Source organism: Phasianus colchicus, chromosome 11 (assembly GCF_987193195.1).
Source record: "Phasianus colchicus chromosome 11, bPhaCol1.hap1.1, whole genome shotgun sequence".
Classification (NCBI taxonomy): domain Eukaryota; kingdom Metazoa; phylum Chordata; class Aves; order Galliformes; family Phasianidae; genus Phasianus; species Phasianus colchicus.
Window position 1 is genome coordinate 17,265,623 of NC_143446.1, and position 24,520 is coordinate 17,290,142.

Here is a 24,520-nt window from a genome sequence, read left to right on the forward strand (position 1 = left end):
AAAAGTCCTTGGGGAACTCCAGATTGTACTTATGGGAGAAGAAGGGATGCAATTAATGCCTATAAGGAATGCGAAGTTTGGTTTTTGCTAAACTTGATCCTGGTAATACAAGCACAACCTACTACAGGCAGAATTGCAGCACGCTCAGGAGTTCCTTTGTTGCATTTTCTGGCTCGCACAGTGTGCTGGTTTGATTACCCTCATTTAAAACATGATAGTCCCAAAACCACTGCGCGTAAATCTCTCGCCAAAGTCAGCTGAAACAAAACCAATACAAATGAAAACAAGTGGGAGAGCATCCCCCTGCTCACAGCAGCCATCACGCTGCTAGCAGCGGAGCTGTGCCTGCAGAAGCTGGGGGCAGCGAGCGGCTGAGCTGTAAATAGAGGGAAACAAATCCTTCAGGGAACCGTTCCAACAGCTGTGAGCTCCCAGGGGTTGGAATGCAGCCCAAGAGGGTGGCAGATTTGAGGTTTGCTCCAAGCACGCACATGCTCGTAGGGCCCCCAGTAGGTTTAATTTGCTGCAACTGTTTCAACAAACCCAAAGCCCTGGTAATGCTATTACACGCTGAAATCACTCAGCATTAAACAACATGGAGCAAAAAATGCTGCGGGCAAGGAGGAGCCCCCTGGTTCCTTCAGCACCCTGCCTGGCCTCAGCACCTGGACTTATAAAGGGAACAAAAAAAACACCAAACTATGTCAGAGTGCTTACAAAGTATGTTTTCCCAAAACAGCCTCATATTGGAGGAGCTGTGGGGGTGACAGGAGAGTTCTCGAAGGGTGCAGGGGATGCTTCAGCAGCCCTCATGCCATCCCCACCACCTGTCCTCTCCCTGCATCTCATCCCCAGCTGATTCAGCCACACACAGGCCACGTGGTGAATCACACAGGGAAATGCTACAGGCTAAAAATACCCCCCAGGCTTTTTTGGTTCTGGCAGGTTATTTTTAAGCTGCTTGCTTCACCCACCCAGGGCTCCATGCAGGAAGAGCAAGCAATATGAGGACAGCTGACAGCAGCAGGGAGCGTATGGGCTGCTCAGTGCCACCAAGAGAAGCTGAGGCTTGTCCCAGCCAGCACAGGACAAACCTGCAGCACCACGAAGCTGGGTAACCAACCCTTTAGGACCCCAGCAGTGCCAGCGTGCTCAGCAGTAAACACCTTTGGCAGCTGACAAGGCTGCTATCCCAATAGGGAGCAGCTTCAGCCAAGAAAAATAAGTGTTTCCTTACTCTCAGGCTTGTTTATCATTACTGTGATGCTCAGCTCTAACTGAGAGGCCACATTATGCACCATGCTGCCTTCTTTCAAATAATAAGCTACACATGTAAATAGGCTCCACTACTTCGAGCTGAATAGCTAACAAACGAGCAAACAAAAACTCCACAGCCCACCACGCTCCTGTTTAAGTGACGCAACAGATGCCTTTATGCATCCTGAAGGTGACACATCCATCACGCTCAGAGCCTGAGCAGCTTCTGCATCACTGTCAAAACCCAAATGTGCGTGGGCTGGCAGCAGCCAGCATTTGTGGGGCTGCAGGTCAGGCTGGCACTGCCTGCTCATCTGCTGGGCTCAGCCTTGACATTTTTGCGGTCCTTCTGCATCATCATTATCATGCCAGCATGCAGGCTCGAGATGGGTTCAGCAGTGTGATGCCATGTCCTCGCAGTAGGCGGGACACCACGAGGGCGTTTAATCTGAGCAGATACCCATGGGCAATCTGCTCCGGATTAGACCACTGCAGCATTCACATAATGAGCCCTTATGAATCTGCGAGCTCCCTCGTGCTGCACAGCTCTCTACTCCTATTGCACCCTCTGAAATTGTGTTTCCCTCATCTCTGTCTCCTTTTGTAGTCCTCAGTTTTCTGCCATAGTCTGTAAAATTATCTGCTGTAAGAAGAGTTATTTAAGAACCTTTGGACTATAATGGGCTTGGCATTACAGAAAATAAAGCAGCTCTCCAGGAAATTTGCGCTGATTTCAGCCTTCCCATTTACGCTGTGATGCATCACACTGTGCTCTAATGTCTCAGTAATCTGCAGCTCAATCTGCTGTTAAACGGGCTGGTGATGCAGAAGCTGCTCACTAAGGTTGCTTGATATTCATCTGCTGATTGAATCATTTGCTTCTTGTGATTTACAAATGCGCCAAAGAGCCAGAAGCCCTTTTTCTTCCTGAAAAGTTAATTGGATCACAGCCTAGCCCTGGCAGGTGGCACCCAGGTGGGCTCCAGCCTATCAGAGAGGCTGCCTGGCAGGACCAGGGCATCCAAGGACAGAACCCAGGAGTCTGCATGACCCAAACACGCTGACCACTTGCAGAGGCTTCAAGCGGTCCGTGTGGAGCTTCTGGGCAGCCTCTGCGGTGTGGCAGAGCTCTGTCTCCCAGCACTACTGCAGCAGTGTTGCTTCCATGAGCCATTCCCTAGGATGAGTTTACTCCTCCATACTTCCAGCTTTGTCATTTGTTGAGCTAATTATTGCCAGCAGTCCATTTTGACACATCCCACTCAGTTATTTGCAGGTATGAATCCTTCTCCCTAGCCTGCAAATCAAGGTTGCTTCAGCTATTTTTCAATACTTCAGCACGCAACTTGCTCTCTTCCTCAACAATTAAGCAGTTAGCACCATTGTCAAAGAAGCATTTAACCACACTTGCATGAGGTTTCCCACCAACCATGGTTCCAAGCAAGGAGGCGTGAGGCACCAGACTGCAGGGATGCATCTCTGATTACCAGGCTGTAAATAACGCCTCAGAATATATGGTTTGTTGTGGTGATAACACACATTTTGTAGGTTACATAAATTGGAGCAATCCTGCTGACAGGGGAAAAATAGTGGTGTGTGATGGTTTCCTCTGGTTGCTAGGAAATAGAGTTAGTGCTCGGATCCTTGCATGCCTCGGCGCACACTCGTGACAGATGATGGATGCAGCACATGTGCGGAGCCCAGCCTGTTAGCGAGCCCCTAACGGGGGAACGCAGCCACACAGTGACAGCTAGATCCATTTAACAGAAATATATGCATTTTTCATTAAGAGAATTACATTTGTTTGCCTAAGGCATTTAGGAAAATGTAAGCAAAGAATAAAGTTAGACGTAAAGGGACAGGTGGTCCATGCAGGCAAACCCACAGCAGCCACACAGACGCACAAGATGGTCTGTGCTAGGGATTTAACACCTGTCCAAAGCCCCAGTGTGAATGACTTATGATTTTTGTTTTTAATGTTGTTGTTTTTTCTTTTACAGCACTGCAAAGGACCATATCCCCAAAGGGTCAAAGCCAGCCTCTGTCCCAGGTACAGGTGTCAGGGACAGACCCTTCCTTCTCCTTTTGACCCTGGGGCACAAATTCTGCAGCACCACAAAGCTGGAGCTGCATCCTGCTGCCAGGACTGCTTGTTAAGGCAACTGCAATAGGTGACATTGGTTTGTGCTCCAGTTTTCTGGGAATAGCACAGCACTTGGTCAAAGCTCACAGAAAGCTGCCAGGCAGCAGCAAACAAGAGTATTTCTGCATCTGTATAAAGCAGACAGACATACGCATTCTGTCCCTCCCAGCTGCATAGACAGGTTGCCCATCTCAGAAATTGTAAGCAAGAGTTTAGGGTGAAATTAGCAGCCCCACACAGTCAGGAATTGTGTCAGAGGGAAGCTTCGATGCAACACTTCAGTGATGACATCCACAGATGTTTCCAAGGTGTCTGTCACGTTATTTTCCTGCATGCCCTAAAGACCAAAGAACCAGATCTGTATTTCAGTGTCTCACAGTTGATACAGGGATTGATGTATGGTTTTAAGCAGTTTTTAAGCAGAAAGCAATGTGTTTCCATCAAAAGCACAACACATCTGTGTAAGAACATGCACAAGTCCCACAGCCCCAAATTCCTGAGCAAAGCAAGGTCTTCTCCTTCACCAGAGAGGAGGAAGGAGCTGGGCTGCAGCCCTGTGCTGGGATGGGAGCACATCTCAACCACAGGGGAAGAGGAGCGTGTCCATAGCAGGGGGGTTGAGGCAAGTGCTTCCTTTCAGCTGAAGTGAGGCACATCATTTCTCCAGGATGCACTACCAAAGAAGAAACTTCTTGCCAATGTTATGCTTTATAATGCAATAATTTTCATAACAGCCCAATGTGGTTCATCAGCATGTGATCTGGCTTTCCTTTAAACCATCCAAGCAGGCTGCGAAAGGTGAGGGGGAAGACAGATATAGATCTGTTTCAGCTTTCAACAAACCCTTCCACACTGCTTCACATGTTTTGGTCCACATGGACTCGCACTGCAGCACACTGCTCTGAAGCCATAGCCCTGCTTTGGGCCACAATGATGCAATTTCATCTCACCTCTGCTTGCAGGGTGGCAGAGAGGGGGCAAGATGGGGACCTCAAACTGACAGCGTTTGATTGGTTATCAACAACAAGCTTGTCCTCAGATGCTGCTGTCCTTGCAACCATTTACAGCAAGGCGAGTCCCACAAATGCCCAGCATCACCCAAAAATTCAGGTTAGCTGCCTTAAGCGATCATTTGAAGGGAAGAACCACTTCAAAGCCAGCATCCCATCACACAACCCCAGTCTGTACATGGAAAATAACCAATTGGGTGCCACAATGCAGAGCCAACACTGTAAGCGAAATCAGCCATCTGCTGTGGTCACTTATACATCCCCACACCACTTCATCATTTGCACTGGACAAGGTTTTGGGAGTCAGAAGAGGGAAGCAAGCTGTGAAAGCCCCTACAACAAGGTACAAGCTCCCAAGGGAGCAGAAACATGGCAAGGGGAGACTGGAGCAAAGCCACAGCAAATCCATATCCTGCACTCCCTATCTGTGGCCATATGAGAGCTGGAGTGTTTCAGGCAGCACAGTTTGGCACGCAGTCCTGCAAAGGCTTGAGCAACTGGGAGACAACATTCCCCCAGGGAATGAGGAGCTTTAGCTGTTGCTGCACGGCAAGCGTGCAAACGCAGTATCTTGAGGGAATAAGGAAGATAAGTCATGTCATCTCATCACTAATCTTGGAACGGAGACAAAAAAGCAAAAGAAAACAAAACAGAGCACCCCCTGGGATCCATAAAGAGGAAACTAAAAATATGATAAATTGGTTGGCTCGTTATTTTCTGAAGATGACATATTACAGCCTATGTTATATATCTGGATTCCCATTGTCACTGAGGATAGAAGGTTTGGCATGAAGCAAGGAAGAAAACTGAAAATTCTGCCATACCACAAACTAATAAGTACTGGTAAGGAGCCATCTACTAAAAACCAGGCAGCAATTCCAGTCCTGCAGGACGGGTGAGAAGGAGAACTGATTTTCTTTGCTAACTGTGGGCAAAGGGTTAAGCAAAGGTGCAATTTCATATGTTAACTTAACCCTATAGAGAAACAAAGAGAATTAAAAGATCAGTACATAACTGCAAGGTGTATGAAGATGCTAATAACTTCAAGGGAAATAACATGTGCCAACAAATGCTCTGGGGACTGCTCCCACCACTGCCAGTGTCACTGAGCAGGAGGAGCAGCCAGGTGCCACTCTGCTGTCTGGCACTGTGTGGTCTGTGCTGGGCTGTACCCACAGAAAAGGCTCCCAGAGGAGTTTGGGTATAAAGCAGAGGAATGAACAAACAAGGAGTATTAAAAATAAATTCAGAGAAGCCAGAAAGCAGGGATTCTCATGCAGTTTTAAAGGCATAACAACATAACAGGAGCAGCAGCTCACAGCGATGGAAAACCCTGTGCTTTTAGAGTTGCTTGGCACCAGGCATGAAATCTTCACTTCCATGTATATGGGAGGAACCTATACATTAACACATCGTGACAAGATCCAGCCACCCTGCTGGCTTCCCAGCAAGAAGGGGTCACTCAGCCAACCTGCCTCTGGCACTGAGGGATTCTTCCTCATTTTCTTCCTGACTCTGCTAAGTCATCTCGTAACAAAAGCCTTTCTCAGTGTAACTGCTGTTCTTTTAACTCCTGAAACTCCAAAATGGGACTGGGAAGGTTATGAATCTGTAGTGTGTTTCCTGCTCCATTTCCTCCCTGCTGTAGGGGAAGCCGTCTGGTTGGATGAAGCAGAGAAAATGCATGGGTGCAGTTGGCAAGGTCCTGCCCCAAGACAGGTGGCATAGCTCTCACGTGGCCAAGGGCTTCTCAGAGATGCTGCTGGTCTGAGACCTCTGGGGAAACCAGTGAGACACGAGGGCATCCCTCCACAACAACCCCATTGGCAGACACTGCTTGGTCTTGTGAGCACATGTGTATGGATGAACACATGAGTCTGAGGGAACATGCTCAGCTGCTTGGCCAAATGGGAAGGAATAAAACCATACAAGCACCTTATTCTCCCCATTTTGGTATTTTTAAGCACCTTTCTTTGCTGTTTCAGAAAGGCTTATTTCAAAAGGAACACATGTGATTGCTAAAGAGAAAAAGCATTTCTCTGAATGCAGTGGTGGTGATGGAGATAGCTCAACGTAAGAGATGGGGATGCAGAGGGCACATCCTGAGCACACAGCCCCATGCAGCCAACACACACCATGCACAGCTTTCACTCCACACCCTAAGGAAAATCATCCCAGCAGAACGAAGTACCAAATGCCTCACAACTGCACCTTTGTCTCAAGGAGAAAGCAAGCACTATGAAACACAGGATAACCCCTGCAGGGAAGGTTTCCAGAGCAGTTTGGTGAAAGGAGCAAGAGGAAAGAGAACAATGAAGAAAAGGAGATGACAAAATTTGCATGTAGCTCCTGCTGTCAGCTCTCTCCTCCAGTGCCAGCCCTCCCTGCTTCACCCCTTCACTCTGGGCTTTAGCAAGGTCTGTATGCACACCAGGCCTCTAGGGTAAAATTTAATCCAGAAAGCCTAAAATTGAAAAAGATCCAACCCAAGTTGTGTCCTCGCACTGAATTTAATACCTGGATAAAGCCCTATGGAGCATCAAGAAAAAAAACTAGCAAAGCATGCATTAAGTTATCTAATAGAAGCCATTCGCCTTATTCCTTCATTCCATAGCAAAAACACAGACACCATTCTCTTTGCAGAGCCTTTCAGATGAAGTAAATACCGCTACATCCGCCCTCCATTGAAAAAACATGGAGCTGCCATTTCGCAGGGCTCCATTTCCAGCACCGCGGCCCCATCCTGTCCTGGAGGTAATTGCTTTTCATAATTACACCTATAAAATAAAGACTCGCTCCTTACATAATTAAAAAGGGTACAATTGATAGATATCTATTTCTGCCCGATGATATCATCGTGTTTATGTAGGAAAACTTCCAGAGGGTTCCAAAAAAAGAAAAAGAAAAGCAAAAACTGATAGCCCACCCCCTAAATTATTCCCAGGCTTCTCCAGTCTGAATGTATTTATTTGCAATAATGATTGCGGCTTTATGCGAGCAGATGGGCAGTCCCTGAGAGGATGATTTGTTTCCCTCTTTTCTTACTTCATGATGTATTTTATGATTTCAGCAGGTCAGTGGCTGCCATGTGTTTCTTTCTAATCTGCGAGTGCTTTGCGTTTGCCTCATTCTTGGCAGCCGTCGTATTTACCAAAGAGATCAGACACGGACAGATGATGGCAGAGATCCAGACTCCTCGAGAGTTCAGCGCTTGGATGTTGGCAGCAAATAAAGATATATGGATTGCTGTTGTTGGTTCGAACTTACAGGGGCTTTTTCCCTCGTTATATTTCAGTTTATACGAGCACATCTATGTGCGCACAGAGAGATGTGCGTGTGCACGTGCACACGTTTTTGAATTCTCATTGTAATACCCTCGACCAGATAGAATACAGATGAGCTGTTACACAAAGAACAATAGATGTCAACTAGATTACACCCTCCCCTCTTTTTTTCCCCCCTTTTCCTTTCCTCCTTTTTTCTTTTTTGTTCTTTATAGGCCTGGTTTGTTATAAATCCTCCATGCCCATTAACCTCTGAACCACGCTGATGATATCTCTTCCGAGCTAAATTGCCTGTATTTCCAGACATTTGTTTGTTCACTTAGAGGTCTATCGGCAGTGGGAGGGAGAGAACAGCCCATGGCTGAATAGGGCTCATGGATTATAAATGAAAATTCTTTTTCCCCTTGTAAGATGATGCTCTGAGACCTCTACTAAAGGGATGGCTCAAGTTTATATGCACAAAGGTGGAGGCCAATGGTAGAAAGTTAATCACAGCAACACCAAGAATACCCCAGTGCAGTGGAAGTACTGGATCCTTCCCCATAGCCACATGCTGCCCAGCAGTGCCCATGAGGTCACCCCTGTCACTGCAGCCAGACCATCCCTGCTCAGCTCTCACCTGCGCTGTGCAACCTTGCACCAAAGCCCTCCATCACCTGCCACCCAGATGTGGTTGGTTGGTTTGGCTCTTCAAAGCAAACTCAAATATACAAGTCCACAGTCAGCAGAAGCATCCTTAGAGGTAAATTCTGTTTCCCTCCCTGTAGCTCAGCACAGCTGCCTGCTAAGCACAGACAAGCATGGCTTCAAACTGCAGCTCCATCCTTACATGGCACTGCACACTCAGTCACCAGGCTGCCAAAGGTAAACCCCATCGTTGCCAGCAGCTCCCAGACTGCTCCTGCAGGACCCACTCCGCAGCCTTTCAACTATTACAGACCCGGTGTTTCCAGGGGGCACTGCAACTCTCAGAAAGCACACTGAATGGCAGTTCCAGTATCTTGACTTTAAAATAAAACTGTGGAAGCAGCAAGAGTGCTGGCATTTCCAATGCAGACCTCCACCCTTCATTGCTGTTAAATATATTTCAACTTAGAGTTCCAAAATACCATTTCACACTGCTGCACCCATTTCAGCACAGCTCCCATCTGATCTTTTTGGAGTTGATTCCTTAGTCTTCCCCCTACTCGCCCTGCGTCCCTGGGATGCTGCAGGTGACGGCACTGGTATGGCTTCCTGGTGTTCTGGGGCTGGCTGCACGCTGCTGCATTCTCCAGGGAGGTCCCAGTATGGATGCCCGTGCCCAGAGCTGCAGACCAGTGTGGTGATGGAGAGCATGGGCTACAAGCTTCAGCATGGTACAATTGCATACCTGCCTCTCTGCTCAGCTCCAGCCACAGCATGCATGCACACCCAACTGCTAGCCCATAATTAAATAATTTAGGTGAGGGTTTTGCAGAGCAGAGGGTAGGAAGCCATAATAACCCATGGTTTCTCAGATCATTCATGTTTTTCCTGCTCCCACTAACAACTCCCGATTTCCATGGCAACACTTGCATGCTTCAGTACGTGTTACTTTTTGCTCATGCAGAGCACTGCTCTCATGAAGCAGGATGGCTGAGCTCCCCAAACACCACCAGAGTGCCCCCAGTGCACCCCATTCCCATCCTCTGCCCCAATGTGTTCCCACACATCCCCCTCCGCAACTGGAGCCGCAGCACAAGGACATGCACTACTGTCTGCTCTCCAGCCAAGAGCTCATTTTAAACTTGGCTGTGGTTTCTATTTTAATCCCACACACACATTTTTGGAAACACTTACTAAACCATTAACACATTTATATGAAAGGAAAGATGGTGATTAGCATTTTTTCCCCCCCGTCATTTCTTTTTGTGTCAATTTTTTGGCTCGCGAGCAGCAGCAGAACGTGGTTACAGCCATGCACACAGCGCTGGCGGGTGTGAATTCCTTCACAGCATCAACTTGATTTACCTCTGCCTTGCCTCTCCTCCAGCCCCACACACTCCATTTCACCACCACTCCTGTACAAAGAAGAGCATCGCCCAGAGCATGCTGAACTCAACATGAGAACTTCATTTGGGTTCAGCAGGAGGGATTTTTTATTATTCTATCTTAAACAGGCTTGTGTTAATGGCTCATTAGGACAGACAGCTAATGTAGCCCTTTTTTTTTTTTTAAAAAAAACACCTATTGGGATGTTTTCATAAGCAAGAATCCTTTCCAAGGTAAAGCAGCAGCAATTAGTGCATTTATTTATTTTACTGTAATTCAGTCTCCCCTCTGGCCAAGGTGCAGAATAAATAAAGTCCACTTGAGATGTCTTAAACTTCTCCCATGTAGTGCAACAGGAGAAAATCAAGGCTGCTGTGTGTGTACAGATGTTGCCAACGGGGCTGGATATCAGTGCAGAGAAGGCAGGAGAGCAATGCTGATAGAGTGCAACAGCACAGAGCTGGGGAGACAGGCAACAGCAGAGCCACAGCAGAAGCTGCTGCCTGGATAGGGTGTTCCCATTACATTCCCAATTGCATTTTTTCTTCCCTGAATTCAAACACCATTTGGCACTTCCCAGCAGGGGGACTGTATTCACACAGGACTCGGTGGTCCCAAGCATGCAGTGATCCTGAAAGCTGCAGTCCAAGGAAAGGCCATTTCAAGGAGCAGAGCTTTGTGGGAGAGGCATAAAAAGCTGAGGACCACACAAGAACTGAGCTGCTTCTTCAGGCTGTGAGTCAGGCCAGCCACCACACTGCAGAGCAGCTCCTAAAAGCAGCAGCAAGGAGCCAGCAAACCCTACTGCTGGCACAGCTCACACACCTTGCTGTAACAAGTTTCTTAGACAGCAAGAAGTACTGCAGGTTCACGTTGACATTCAGATCATGGAAATGGGTTTGCATGGCCCCCATATACAAAAAAAAAAGCTACAGAGCACAGGAAGAAATCTCATTTGGTGGAGAACAAAGGCAGGACTTTGGACATCCCCATTGTGTTACCACCAGCTCCAGGTGGCCACCACGTGAGCAGCACAAACGTGCCTGCGAGAGGAGCGATGACAGGTCTATAGGCATGAGCAATTTTCTGTAAGATGCACTTAGGCATCTGCTCTGGATTAACATTGTTTTAGTTAAAATGAGCGTTTTGGAAGCATTTAAGCAGGTGAGTAGCTGCACCTATGCAGCATAAGGGTCATCAATAAGCAGATATGGGGGAACCTGACAAGAAGGGTAACGTCAGTCCTGTCACACAGAGCACATTGGGAACAGTGCTGGGGACACAGGGAACAGCAGTGGCTCAGATTCTATAGGATACAATCACTGCAACTGAATGCCAAGTAGCAAGGACTTGTCATTGTCTTTATCTGTGCTATTCTAAACTCTTACAACTGTTGGTCTACTGCAGCTGGCAGCTGCAAACCCCAGGCTTTACAGAGCCCTGTTTTATGGCAGAAGATGAGGAGATGACTTGTTCTCTGTAGTTAAGTCTTTTGCCAACTCAGCCTGGCTGGGAAGGGATCACAAGACAGCACAATCAGGCCTTGCTTACCTCTCTGTTCTGCAATATCCCAGTTTATTTTTAAAGCCCAATAAAAAAGCCCAAAGGCTAAATTAATAACTACACCATTCAGATCCACATAATACTCAACTACAGCCAATAACTGCAGATGAATTAAACTAGACACAGGTACAGGAGAGAACAGCTTCAAAGGCTGAGTGGTAAGATATACACAAACACCTAATAAATATGACAAAAACCCCATTAGACTGTGAAGAGCCAACCTGACCTTGAGGCCGAGGAAGCCACTCACGTGGCTGAGAGGATGTAAAAGCAAAAAAGGAGTCTGGGAGACAACTCTGCTGAGGTACTGATACTACCTGGCTCTGATTGACCACTAAGCGTGGGTACCACTGAGACCTTTGGGTCCTGCAGCCAGGATGAGCCCTTCCAAACCAGAGGCATCTCTCACAGTTCGCTGTTGGTTTCCCTTTCTTCAGCCTGAAATGCAGGGCCTGGACTGCAGTCCCAGATTGCTCTTTTTCAGGGGCCAAGCACAAGGATTTCACATACCGGTCTGAGTTCAGGTTTTCCTCTTATTTCTTTTAAAGACTTAATTCCTTCAGTGCCTGAATTCCAGGATTTTAATGCTTTTAGCTCCATTTCCCCTTTTCCTGCTCTGCATCTAATACTTCAGCCCATAAATCTCTGCAAGCACACAGCACAAAAACAGATAAGGAAAGTTGAATAGCCATAGTATGCTGGAAAGTACCAGCATGAAACCAATCCAAAACAAAGATTATAACCAATGGAAGAAGAAGAAAAAATAAGAGTTGTTGTTGAAGTTCAAGTAAACCCAGAAAAGGTGTTGTATGACAACTTAATTAAATTACAGGAGATAATAATCAGCAATGCATCATTCTGCTGATGGAAGAACCCACGAAGGGGAGATGAATACTGGCCAACCTGACTATAGGATGCTTTTTGCCAGTGCTGTTCTTTCAGTTGATTGAGGTTTCCCCATCTCCTCCCACAGGTCCACATCCATATAAGGGACAAGTGTTCGGAGGGGGCTTGATGTCCTTTGTGCAGGACATAAATGCCCATCCCAATCCTGCCAACCATCCTGGAACACAGCACGCATTCAAAACCTCACATGGCATTGCCTTCCACATCTGTGCAATGATGGCCACAATTAACGTTAATAACTATTTCACTCCACAGATTTAGCCCTTTTCCTTTGGGTAATTATGATCTTTCTTCCTCTCCCCAACACTCATTTCAAATCCTCGTGGGTAATGTGCAGCCAGCTGATTCTACATTTATCTCGCTTCTATTTGTTTGACATATTTCAGGCAAGAGCTGCTGAAAAACACTACAAATCCAAGAACTCCCGCTCATTAATAACATTCATCTCACCTCCTTCGTTGCTCCTTTAACATGCTGCTTTTATTTGGTCTAATTGCAACTCTCAGCATGATTAATCACAACATTTTTGTGGGAAGCTGGGGAATTTGATAACCCTGTCCTCATATGGATTTGATCACATTCATGCTGAGAGTCCAGGCATGCTTCCCACAGTCTTAATGTAAAAGCTTAGCATTAAATGATCCTCCTTGCCTAGAACACACTAATTACCAGTACCACTGTATTCACCTAGGTTCCAAACACGGGCTGGAGATAGAAGCTAGTTAATGTGGTTCAGCTTCATGACATACAGCTTTCCTCTTATGAGGGATCTTCCCATACGTAAGCCCTCCTTTCTTCAAGTTCACCTCCAAAACCATTTAGCAGACAAAAGTTTATACTGATCTTGGAAGCTTAAAGAATTAAAATGACACCCAGGAATTATACCCTCTCAATCTGAGGGGCCAAGTCCCTTTGGAAAGCTGCAGAAGTTGCAGCAGGCACTGTGAGAAGTAAACTCAGAACTAATCTACGCTAGGTTAAATTCTCCAAACATTTATTACACACTCACACATTAATGTATGCATTCACTTTGTAGTACAACTACTGAAAAGTTATTAAATTAGCAATCTTGGAGTATCGTACTTTTCTCATAGCAGGCAGTGACAAATCTCTCTGGGATTTCAATGAAACATGAAGAGCATCAGTGCACATTTCTGAAGCGTCATCTGGAGGTCACATCAATATTTGAAGACGACACAGCACTGCCTCCCAGCACTCAGACCAGAGCAGCACGGCTGCCATTGGCTCCTCCAGCTGCACCAACCCAGGTGGTTGGAGATGGTGTTGCCCACCCACTTCTCCCCTTCCAAACCTCCCCTTCCTCAGGGGTTGGGCCTTCCTTCCCACTCACTCCCACCAAACAAGACTATTAGATGGATTAAAACCTTCAGATTAAAACCACATGGACATGACAGAGCATCCCTCACCCACTCCCCTCTCAGGCTTCACGTTCTCTGCATCATTTGCCTTGCTAAGCCCTTTAATTAAATAGTAGGAGCCTAGTGATTATCACCTACTCAGAAAATACCATTTGGAAAAAAAAAAAAAAAAAGGGAATTAACACCAGACTCCCACTCAGTAGACCTAGAGTTCCATCTTTTTCCTGATGTTCTCCCACAAGTGCTATTCCCCATTTGGTGCTTCACCAGATGTTACCACGTCTACGCTGAAGGGCTGGGAAAGCAGATCTCAGCCCGGCATGGAAGGGAAGGGCCCTTCGTCCAGACACAGATCAGGCCATTAGCACCCAGCCCACACTTGCAGTCTGCCTCTCCCCTGGGAAACACCTGCAGTGCAGTGGGGCTGCAGCTGGGTGAGCAATCTGCATGGGATGCTGGCTTTGTACCACCCTGCTCCTAAACCTTCCTCCTAAACCCCACGCTGTGTGCATGTGAAGCACTGAGCAAACATCTGCAATTCTTTGTAGCCTTGACAACAGGCTGCACTTGAAATGGTGTCTCCAGGTTAAAGGTGTTCGCTGAGTGACAGATTCTCAAATAAAATGGAAATGCAAGCTCTGGAAAGCCCCACTGATCCCCTTGCCAAAACTGACACCTCACTCAGCCGTCTCCACACCAATGCCTTTTCCAGGTGCCCAGCTCCCAGAGCCCCACTGTCAATAATCAAACACCATGTAACTCAAAAGTCCTCAAAAAGCAGTGCTCTCCAGAAACCAGATCATTTGGTTTGAGTTCTCCAAGGACAAAAAAAAAAGATTTTTCTCCTCTCTGTATTCATACTCAGCAATGTTTCAGAGTCCATACAAGAAGTGAATATACAAAAATATAAATGTATAGAAAACCTAAGCCACCAACAATATTCTGAAGCAACCCTAGGTTGCATTACATAGGTATATGCTGTGAAGCTCGACCATCACACTGAGAAAGACAGGATCTGTAGTACGTCCTTATGTTGAAAGAAGTGGCACAAGTTCAAAACAGCTACAGGTGAGTTAATCAATAACTATTTAGCTACAGTGAATAAAGGAATCTGTAACTTTACTTCTCTTGCCCATAATTCATTATCTAACCATACACTCTCTTCAAGTTTCCCAGTTAGATTTGCCAAGCGCCTCCTGATGACAAAGGATGCTCAGGAAGGGTTAATGGAAAGCTTTGCAGGTCCAGCATCTACACAAGCCCAGCTCAGCCACACCATCCCTGTTTGTGGCACAAGACAGGCTTAGAGTGACGGGGGCAGCTCAGCCATGGCTGGGACTGTTCCTGCTGCCTGCCACACTATGCCTGGTCAGAAAAACCTACCAAAGCACATGCTTGAGCAGCCAGTTCTGACTTCATGTTGCTTAATATGGACTACTAAGGAGTATCTTTGATTCAGGCATGGATAACTTGAGGGCACAGTGCGAGCGCCTCACAGAGCAGCTTTGAAGCTCAGCAAAGCAGCAGAGCAGTGTCCATCACCTCCCTCCATCCCAAAAGGGCTCATTCCAGCTGCAAGCAGGAGGAGAACAGCAACCGGAGTGCCTGCACACAGCATCTCTTCACTGTGTTGAATAGCTGGTACAGCTGGCAGAACTGAGTCCCTCACAGCACTCAATGATGGCAGAAGTCACTGGATGTGCACAGCATACGCATCAACAGCCATTTCTGCACAGGCTTTCAGTACAGACCCTTCCCTAACAAATAACCAAAGAAATGAAAGAGAAGACATCAGCCAACTATGAAATGGCTGTTCTCTGTTCCCCCTAAAATGTTAACAAGGCACTGACATAGTGTAGCACCTGCTGCACAAAGCTTCTGTGACAGGGGATAACCAGGACATTACAAAGGGCCATGAATCAACCCAACCGCACAGCCCTTCTGCTGGACAGAACTGAAATATGCTTGTGACCTGTCTGGTGTTTCTACCAGTTACCTTCAGAACATTTATCAGAAGAGGAAAAGGTTTTATTTATGGACTCCGAAACTTTGCTCTTTCCCAGCAAAATGGGTAGTGCCTGTTTAATGCTCCCTTTGTTCTACTGGACATATGCATGTGTTCATTTTGATTCATTGCTGTACTGTTGATGGGCTCCAAGTACCTGCAGCTCTAAGTACACTCACAGCACACACATCTCAGACACTTAAGATACCTTTCCCTTAACAACCTCCCAAGAGCCAGAATATCTCCATTCCCATTCAGAACCCAAGCACCCAAGCTAAGCTTCCCAAACTGTTCACACAACCCTGGACAGCACGCTTTGTATTTTGGCATGTGATGGGAAAGGCAAAGCTGGTTACAATTGATTTATTTAATACAAAGCTTCATAGATACAGCTTGTTTTCCCACTCTTACCCCAGGGTGTTATTTCCCCCCCAAATATGCCAACCCTGTTCAGAGCTGACCTTACTAGAGGAAGATCTACCTGCTTGTCCTCCCTTCGGCAAGGTCAAAATGCTGCCTACGTGCCTCTCAGTTAAGTGGGTTTAGGACTTAAAGCAGCAAAGCTTAGCCTATACCCAAGCCTTCACATTCACATGCAGGTTTTAGATTAAACAATTGGTTTAACACCAATGGAAATCAAAGGGCAAGATCCAGGCTGGGAACAGCAACACATTGTACAGCAGGAGCAGGGCGAGCCAGTAGCCAGCAGTGTGCGCTGGGAGCAAAGGCAACGTGCAGCAAGCTTCCAACTGGGCGTGAAGAACTGCTCCACCCCCAGCTGCTGGGTTGCAGCTTTTGCTGAGCTTGGACGGGCACATAATGTAACTGGGAAGAGTCACCAGTCCCACACAGCTCATACCTGCTCAGAGGAGCACTACGAATGAAGGGTGCATGTGTCATATCCCCAGATTTTGGGGCAAACTTATCAGATACCATACAGGTGGATAAGCATTGCACTTCTTGAGATATATTTTAAATTTAGTGGTTATTTTTAGTGCCCTTGGCACTTGGACAAAAAAGACCTGGAAGCAAATAATGCGCAAACAAATGCAAGACAGTCAGAACATGTGGTGGCTTGGAAGCTTTGGAGGAATCTAGGTGTGTCCCTTGGGAAGCCTTGAATTCAGGAGTGCAACTAACAGATATGGAGCTGCTCCACACAACAGCTGGGAAATCAATAGGCCGGCCTGGCACTGAGGGCCCTTCTCTCCAGCCTGACCTTCTATAATTGAGAGTCTACAGGGAAATGGCCCCATGCAATGGGGATACTGAAAGACACAGGTGTCACCAGCATCTGTTAAACCTTGCTGCTCCTGCTTCTCAGAAGAGCGCACCTCCTGCTTTCCAGGCTTTCTGCAGGAGCTCTTCCCGTCTCAGCCATCATGCTGGGCACACAGCATGGCACCACTGCAAACTGCCATCCCCAGCTGCGAAGATACCAGCCTGCCTTTATAGGCTGCAAGTTCTGCTTCAGAAACCAGCAAGGGAAGTAAACATGAAGATACAATCCTGGCTCCTGTTCTACCACTACACTTTTTCACCAGCTTATCTCATTTTGCATATGTAAAAAACCGTAGGCAAAACATTTCTGAGAGCAGACAGACACCAGAAGCATGCAGCCCCTCAAAACTGGCGGCCAAGGCAGGCAGCTTTAGCTCAGTCAGCAGTAAGATTTCATCCATACAAAGCCAAAAGCAGAAGGAGTACCTGGGACCACCAGAGACCCAGGGCTGTGGCTGAGCTTCTGCTATGCTGTGAGGGCACAGCCATGGAAAGCACAGCTGGTTCTGAAGCATCTTCTGAGTGGTGCCTCACCAACATCTTTTGGCAAAACCAGAGCCACCAAAAAGGCATAAAACTCTTTATTTGAAAAAGAAGGAAGGCAAATTCCCAATGCAAACACGAAGAATCTGCTTTTAAACCTAATTTAAATGAGGAACAGGCATGTAAGTAGCATGGCTATAGAGAGAGACTTGCACAGGGAAGGATGAGGCTGGGGCTGTCTGAGATGCAGGTGGTGAAGGAGAGAGCCTGGAAACAAGCTGCTCTTCATGCTCAGCACTCCTCCATTCAGATTCATATTAGCATATCTCTAAGTGCATATAATTTTCACATCAAAGAGCAAATTTTTTTAAGGCATTTAAAAAACCAACAATAACAACAACAACAAAAAAAAACACCTAGGACTGAAGTAGATAATTTCTTTGCTGAAGTATCTCAAGCAGCTCCTCTCTCTGACATGACAGAAAAATTACAGAGGAGACAAGCATTTAAAAAACTCTTCCCTAGAATTCAGATTGTTTTTACCCTGTGCTTCAAGAATAAATAACAAAAAATTCAGCCAAATTGCAATAGAAAGCATAAAGGAAGCCCTGAACACAGACTGCAGCTCAAGACTGGCACAAGAGCGTTGGTGGTGGCACTGGGATGGGCACTGCACCCCTATGGGTGCACACAGTGGCACAGAGAAGCACCAACATCCCATCAACTTGGGAGCACCCTGCACCCTCTGCTCCTTGCTTGGGGAACAAACTAATCAGCAGTGAGGGCAAGGAGGAGGAGTTGGAGATGTCTGAGCCCTTCTCACCTCTGCCCTACCAGCCCTTCCAGCAACTTAAACTGGTCCCTATACAACACCCAGAGCTTCTCTCCTTCCCTAATAGTGCCCTCGTGGGGCTGCTCCCCAAACCCCAGGCCATGCTGGGCATTTGTGCTCTGCTCCATCTGTCTCAGAAACCAGGTTCAGGCAGGAGCTCTCCTCTAACGAGCTTTTATTAAAAGACTCTGTTACAAATAGCCACTTAAGCAAGTGAACCTTTGGAGCCTTCAGTCCATGATGTCAGTGCTGTGGCTGAATGTTTCCCGGGAGTATTAAACCCGATGCTAATATAGGTCTGCACTATATGACAGCTATAAAACTCCTTAAGCACGCCAGGCAAGAGGCCAGCATGGCTTTTTGTTACCTATCAGGGCTTGGCTGAAGGCCTCATGCACTGAGGCAGCAGCAGGGCAGGGAGCCAGCTTTTGCTCACCTCTATTGCAAGGCTGAAAAATCCCAAGGATGGGAGATCCTTTCCCACACTTCCCCTTTGTGGGCACAACCCCCAGCACCACACCACGCACCTCCAAGTTACACTGCCATCCCTCATCTTCCTGACCATGACTGTGGTCGCCTGCCATAGGAAAACCCAACCTAAGCCAAGTAGGCTCAACAGTATGTCTAAAATCATCTGTTTTTCCAAGCCACATTTCCAGCCTCCCAGCTCAAGACTGCAGACCTGCCCTCTCTGCACACACATCCCCAGGGCTCTATGGGGCCACTGCCACAAGCCACATCACTGCCACTGCTCTGCAAATCACATCCAAGATACACGAGGAATGCAAACAATGTTTGCCAGCAGTAAGCGATAGGAAGACCAACAGTAAAACTGGTTGACCCACCTGCCAGCTGGAAAATGAGAGGCAGAGGGCACAATCACACGCGTTAATCGTGTTATAACCGACTACTTTCCACCAATAGGTGGCACCAGCAATTTTTGGATAGGTTGCAACATGGTGCTCATGGCCCCCTTCCCACCCGAAGATGGATGGGGGGTGGAGGCATGACAGCACATGGCCCCTCTCCATCTGTTTGAGTTAGGAAGAGGTTACAGTCCCACAAGTCTGTTTCTCTTTCCTAGACAGACCCATTTTGAGGAGCGCATCTTACCTGGGCATTTCAGGGAACAGAAGCCTGGATGCAAAAAAATTCTTTAAAATGGAGGCAGAGCTTCAGTGGAAGGGAAACAGAAATCATACAGCTCAGCACAGTAAAAGCCCAAGCTTCTTGTAACCAAGTGCTCTGACCACTTACGTGAAAGCATCTAAATGAGAGACTAATGCCATTTAAATACACCTGGTTTCAATGTATTACCTTGATTAGCAAGCCTGAGAGAAGGAAGCATCAGGCAAACACGTGCTCCATCCTCACACACGACATAAAGGAGAAAACCCAACCAAACAGAGCTCACAGCTCAGCAGCCTGACCCTGTGCTGGGGAAAACCCACCTGAAACACCCTCTGCCCTGCAGCCCCACACAGCCTACAGGTGCATGGGATCTAATGACTTCAGTTTGCAACACCACGCAGCTGAATCCAGCCAGTGTAAATTATTTAAGAGTCTGCAGAACATTACACAGTTCATGTAGTTAATGATTATAGTTCAGTGTCTAGGTCAGATATAATTAGATGTTACATTAAAATAGCTTCACAGAGCCATTTATTCTGATTTAATTACTTAAAATGATAGTATAATGAGCAGTGCTTTCAAAGAAAAAAAAAAAAGAAATCTCTTAATGAGCTCATTTTAAGTTAATATAAGGCAAATTAATCATTTAACAAAATGCGGTGAAAAAGACAAGTTCGTGTTTTAAAGTATGTTGTTCCCGTGTCACAGAGCTTGTTGTGATGGCATGCTGGGAAAGATACAAGCGGATGGTGCTTAAAACAAGTGCGTGTGCTGTGCATCTGGAACATCTTTACAAGATGCTTTCTGCCTTCCCCAGATATACCTGGACTCACAGCCCTTTGAAATACAACCTGAGCGGCAGATTTACGACCATCAAACCGCGTCTTTATCCCGACGTGAAACAGAGCAATGGCTGTGCGAAGCGGTTATCCGGAGGGGGTGAGCTTGTGACGGAGGGTTAATCACGGGGAGTTCCATTAATCATTCAGCTGCTGGCTCGGAAAATTAGCTTCCACTTGTTTGTTTGCTCAAGAAGAGATAAGCCGGTTCCCTTGCTAACTCATCTATTTTCTTCCCCTCGCATTGTTTTAGAGATTTTAATCCTTTCCCATTTCTGTAATCAGTCACTTTGGTCTTTTAGCAGCGCGGCTTACAAGCAGCAGCAATTACTGCGTGAGAGCCGGCATTTCTCTGCAGGAGAGGCAGCAGGCGCGGACTCCCCCCGGCAGCAGCAGCCCCGTCCTTCCAGCAGGAGCTGCAGCGTTCACGCCGTGTCCCGGCGTCTTTCCTCCCCTGGAAAGCCAGAAAGTCCCACCTTGTAACCCCCCTCACTCTCAACGTTTGCATAACCACCTACAGCGGGTCAAAACCCGACCAGAAGTGCGTTCGCAGGGTCACACCCCGCCACCACTCGCCCTCCTCCATCCTCCCCTGAACGCACGGTATCCCTGAGGGCAGCCCGATGCCCCCAGCCCTGAGCTGCTGGCCTCCCAGAGGAGCCTCACGAGTTCTGCCCCAACCCGCCGGTCCGCTCTGCTCCCAGCGCCCCGCAGCATCACTCAGCCGTGTGCGAACCACCCCTACCTCCCTCGGTTCGGGCTGTGAGAGCACCGGGCTCGCCCGAGGAAAGCTTTCAGCCCTGGCTGCCTTTGCAAAGCTCCCAGGCGATTCACACTCGCTCTTTCACAGGGAAACTAAACTAGAAATGAAAAGCTGAGATTTTTGGGAGGGAGGCAGAGGAGGTCCTGCTCCCAGTCTAGGTTTCTTTGCTCCGCATCAGCGACAAGCCTCCCTCCGTGAGTGCTTGCAACCATTGCCATCGAGCTGACTGCAAAATGAGGGGTCTTTAGCTCAGGCATTTGCTGGATATGTTGGCAAAAAATAAAAAATAAATAAAAAATAAAAAATAAAAAATAAATTCACGAGCAGAGGCTGACTGCAAATGAGCAGTCACAGCTCCCACAAGGAATATAAATAATTTGGGGCTGCACACTTTTTTCTTAATGCACGGTGTCTGTTCCCAATTAGGGAAAACCAGTGTCTTGCAAACGCTTTGCTTCCCCAGCAGCAGCTCCAGGGGCAGCAGCGTGGTGCTATGACAACACTGTGCATTGCAGGTGCGTGCAGCACAGTTGCACTGATCCATCAGCTTCCCACTCCATCCCTCCCAGTTGTTGGGGCTTAGATGCAGCAGAGCTGGGATATCCCTCTCCCTTTACTTTTTTCCATCAGGCTTTTTGTTTGCTTTCCCCCTACCCACCAGCTGCATCCTGCCAGCATTGCCTTGGCACTGTTCCTGTGGCACCAGACCAGGGCTGGCACAGTGCCATAGGGCTGCACACCAACCCTAACTGCAGTTCCAAGCACCACTGCTTCCCCTTTTGGGGTTAAAACCTGGATTTCCAAAAAGAACACAACATTTCAGAGTGGCAAAACTCATATCTGATAAGGATTTCCAGACAAAATCTGACTGGAGAGATAATGGGCTCAAATAATTAGGAAAAAAAAACCCGACAGTTTCTGCAACAGAATATTTTCCTTGTCGTATTCTCCGTAATTAATTTCTAAAAGTAGATCATTTTATATGACGCAGGCAACAGTGTTCCAGAGCTCATCAGGCCGTATGTTTTCACATTTTGAAAGGAAAACTAATTAAAAAGAAATTGAAAAAAAAAAAAAGAATGGTTGGTGAGGAGGGCTGTAGGTTTGGGTCAGAGAGGAGCGGTGAAGGAATCCTTCAGGAATGTATACATTCACTCTGCTCTGCGTTTTGTTTTCAGAATTGTTTCTGGCAGAAACCTAAAGAAAAATATGAACCAGATGTATGAGGAAATAGTTTCTTCATCAGAGAGAAGAATAGCTCTCTGTCTGCCAGGAGGTTTCAGCCTCAACATTTTCAGAAGGTGATGTTAAAAATACCCTTCAAAGGTGGCTGCTTCTCCAGCAGAGTGCAGGACGTCCCGACCATGGGAGGATGAGCAAAGATGGAGAGTGGAGATGGGGAGTGGTGCAGGGATGTGACTGATGGATTTCTCTTCCATCACCATCTCCTCCATTTGCCACTGACCTGAAGGCACTGCTCCTCTTCCAGAGCATCCAGGGCTCAAGGCAGACACAGCAAGAGACAATGGAGCAGATGGTGTGATGCCCAAGTGCCACCGTGCCCCATTCCAGGGCATCCTACAGCCTCTGCTGGGGTCAGTGGCTGGGAACAGGGAGCTTAAGTGGGAGTTAATTGGGGCTGGAAGGGAGCAAGGGAGAGCAAACAGGGAGCTTTAATCTTGTTAAATTCACCTCGAGTGGCTATACCTGGTTCCCAGTGGTGTGGCCAAGGGGAGCCTCTCTCACTCTCAGCCTTCCCACAGGGGAATGGGACTCAGGGGGACTTTCCCCATCTGCTTGGAGCAGGTCAGAGCCTTCCTCATCCCTCCCCACGCACCCAAGTTCTCCCCTCACCAGTCACTCTTCAGCGCCTTGCAGAGAGCAGGCTGTCTGCTCGCAGCCACCAATGCCCATCAGCACTCACTCACCACAAATATTTCTCACCCTTCCTTCCCCCAAAACCCCCCTCCGTCCTGCTGCTTTCTGTTCACAACAGCACACACAGCTCAGGATGAGTTCGAAAGAGGAGGGAAAACACACACCCAACAAGATGAGTCACGCGTGGGTGATGCTTTTATCTCCTGAAACCGGGGATTTTGGGGGGAACACAACAGCGCAGAGGAGTGGTGCTTCTGGTGAGGATTTCCCCGAGCTGCCAGTGATGGCCTCTGCGCTGAGGGCTCAATCTCACCCATGGCATCACCGCTGCATCTGCAGCTCTGGGCTGCCTGGAGCAGAGGGCCGTGTGTCTCCCAGGCTTTCAGAACTAAAGGTGAGAAAACCCAAGGCCTCCCTCTGGTAGTATCACAGTGCTGCTGTGTTCTGGCCAGCTCTGCTAAAAACAAACAAACACTGTGAGCTCTGAGCTTGGCCCAGCATTTGCTTCATAAGTCATGGGACGGGCTAACCCTGACAGCAACTAGCTCCATTTTCCACACTTAAAAAACAAAAACAAGAGAGTTCTGTCTGTCTGGGAGCCAGCAGCATTCACATCCCGGGTCCATCCCAACTCCCCGTAAATTTAGAAAGCTTTGCTGTGTTTCGTGGAGCATCTCAAGCAGCAGATAATTCCCATGGGACACCAACGAGGAAAGCTGAGCAGTTCTTGCTTGGTGGTGATTGGCAAATTATCAGCTCGCCGCTCCAACTTCCACAAACAGCATCAGCCAACAGCAATAAAACACAGGTCGTGGTCCCGGGAGCTTCAAAACTATTTTCCAGAGCTCGACTTCATGACAAGATGCTCACTGCAACACCACAGAAGCACTGAGCTGCTTGATTGGAATAACACAGATGCAGTGCAGTTTTCAAGTCAATCAGAACAATAAATATAGAAGTGCCAGATTTCTGCAAGAGTTGCTCAAACCTTTTGCTTTTTTTCCCATGCTTTTTTCTCTGTAACCCTGGAGAACCACATCTCTTCTCAGGCAGAGCAGCGTTGTCAGCGCTGAGCATCCACATGTGAGCTGCTCTGTGGGGTTTGCCTCATTCATTGCTCAGCACCAGGAGATCTCGAGGCACACGGTTTCCATGCACATCCACAGCTGACAGCAGAGCCAAGACACTTGTGGGGCGAGTATCTCCAACCTCAACATTTCCCTGACAACGATATCAAGAAAACACTCAGGGGGTTTTGCTAACAGCGAGGCACTTCAAACACCCTTCTTTCCTGGATTTGGGCAGCCTGTAATCCTGTAGGGATGGTTTTGCTGTAGCTGGTGTGAACAGATACCAATGAGTTGTTTCCCAAAACCCTCACCGCTGTTACCGATGCCTTTTATTTTTCCAGTGCTTGCTTGAAAAACATTAAGGATAAGCAGAGGAGGAACTGCTTTCCCCAGTGCTGCAGGTGCCACCACAGCCACACAGTGCTTCCCACCCTGATGCTGCTGTATCCAGTGATCCCAACCCCTATGCACTGCCATGGGGACAGGGGAGTGCCACTGGTCCTGAAATTCCTGCTCATGTAGAAGGGGAAACACCACTTTATTTACTGCCTCTCCTCAGGTATGATGGCTGAGCATGCAATGCTCATGGCTGCAAAACCCAACCGTGAGCACCATCTTCTGCTCTTCATCTCAGTACCAGCACAGCTGACCCGGAGTGCTGAGGATGGAGCCCTCCTGCCTCC

At 47.5% G+C, this 24,520-nt stretch overlaps 1 long non-coding RNA gene across 1 annotated transcript; it reads right to left on the reverse strand.

Moving 5' to 3' along the window:
* Nucleotides 1–1,302: 1,302 nt before the first annotated feature.
* LOC149916464 (uncharacterized) lies at nt 1,303–19,388 on the reverse strand. The gene is made up of 3 exons (XR_016469935.1): nt 19,270–19,388; nt 9,687–9,736; nt 1,303–3,737 (listed from the first exon to the last, which is right to left on the reverse strand). It is a non-coding gene; the product is annotated as an uncharacterized LOC149916464 (long non-coding RNA).
* Nucleotides 19,389–24,520: the final 5,132 nt, after the last annotated feature.